Here is a 1979-nt window from a genome sequence, read left to right on the forward strand (position 1 = left end):
GTGATGTCAATCCATCTTCATTTGATTTGATTTGGCAATTCCGATTTGTTGCTTTTCTTGCTTACAGCGAAATACTGTTACGAGTATTCCAAATTCGCCCAAAAATAAATTCGTCGTTTCTTATGGAGCTAGTTGATGGTGATGAATGCTGAGCGCGCCAAAGCACAAAATTCCATACAAATACAATACATTAGTTTAAGCGTACATACGTATATATTTCATACATATGTATGGATGTATGTATATATGTATACATATCTATATAACTTATAAAACATGTATTAATAATTAAAATTCAAATAAGCATTTAAATTGTTTTTTATAATTGACAATTACATTTGGCAATCGGTTTGTTTCAGCAGCAGACCTCATTGTATTTATTAGCTAACGTTCACTAATAATATTCGTTTTGTAAAAAGTATTAAATTTTTGATCACACAGTGTAATTGAAATGACAAGTTTATTTTGACACTGAACAAAGATCAAAATTGTTTTATTTAAAATCCAGGTCCCACTAGATGGGGCAGATTTATTAAAAAAAAATTGTATTTATGTTTCGAAATGGGTTTACTGTATGCAATTTTAGAAGAAACAATATGGAAAAAACGTCAATTTCGCACCGAAATACAAAAGTTTTCCATACAAGGACTTGATTCCGGTCGTTCAGTTTGTATGGCAGCTACAGTAGCGAGCAATACTGGACAAATGTTCCTCAAAATTCAACGTAAGATGCTAGAAAAAAGTCTATAATTATTCAATTTGCTTGAAATTTTTAATTTGAAAGGTTTATTTATTTCTTTAAACGTAAAGAAAATCAAAAAATTAGAACAACAGTCATCTCAGTACAAAAAAATAATTTGTCGTCTTCGGGCAACTCTGGTGGTCGACCTAGGATATTGAATAACAAGGATGCGCGTCATATGTAACGGTGATTTGTAAAAACCCTAAGGAGGCTAGTTGTGGATAGCCAGAAGAGCATTGCACAAAATGTGTCACTACGTGAAACATGTCCGCACCATTCAAATTTCAAGAAAATTTAATAATTATTGACTTTTTTGTAGCATCTTATGTTATGCGTAGCATATGCGTAGAATTTCCGACCTCCCTTTGACGAAATGTTGAATCGATAAGTCCAAGAAGCTAAATTGTGTGCTTCGTTGTTTTACATCTCGTTAATAATTGATACATTATCACTTGGTTACAAAAGAGTAGAAAGAGCTTGAGCACCTAAGAATAAGCCTAACCTACCATCTAATAAGCAGATTCATTGAACAAATGCGAGTTAAAACTATATATATTTTATTTGTGATTAACAATTGCAATTTATACATATACATGTGTAAAAGTACATACATAATCTAATTGTGATTCACTTCTGTCAGATCTCCTATATGCAATAAACGAGTAAGTCAACAAATAGTCTTTTATTAAAATCAATTAAGTTTTAAAACAAAAATACGTCTCCAAATAAATACTAAGTAAGGCGTTAATGACGAGGGTTTCCCCTCATCCTCGTCCACCTGCATGGGTAGCAGAAAATAAAATACTGACAAAGACTTCCGCAATTAAGCGTGTCCCAAGTGATTGTTTTGGTAAAGAGGAATTTGTATAAAAAGACGTCTACAAAGTATTTATTCTTTCATTCTGCACCAACAGTAGGGTGACAACTACTTTCGGACGCTTAACAAAGCCATAATCGTCATCAACACCTTGGAGCAACGATTGGGAATGACAAACCAAAAAGAGTTGAACGCGCAAACAGTTTTATGGTGTGAGGACGCGAACTCAAAAACAAAACAAAAACTTACAATGTAACAAAACAACAATAAAAGAGTTTCAAGTAAGGAAGTCTTAGTTTCGTGTTGCATTAAAATGTATATGCGTTGGGATTATATTCGTATAACTCTAAATTACGTCCAAAAAAACAAAGAACAAGATCTTCTAATTAAAGAATCAGTAAAGCTAAAAAGTTACTTCAC

The 1979-nt window shown here is 32.3% G+C and overlaps 1 long non-coding RNA gene across 1 annotated transcript; it reads left to right on the forward strand.

Annotated features, from left to right (window-relative positions):
* Nucleotides 1-565: 565 nt before the first annotated feature.
* LOC118680011 (uncharacterized) lies at nt 566-1383 on the forward strand. The gene is made up of 3 exons (XR_004975540.2): nt 566-724; nt 811-1008; nt 1062-1383. It is a non-coding gene; the product is annotated as an uncharacterized lncRNA (long non-coding RNA).
* Nucleotides 1384-1979: the final 596 nt, after the last annotated feature.

Source organism: Bactrocera oleae, chromosome 2 (genome assembly GCF_042242935.1).
Source record: "Bactrocera oleae isolate idBacOlea1 chromosome 2, idBacOlea1, whole genome shotgun sequence".
NCBI lineage: Eukaryota > Metazoa > Arthropoda > Insecta > Diptera > Tephritidae > Bactrocera > Bactrocera oleae.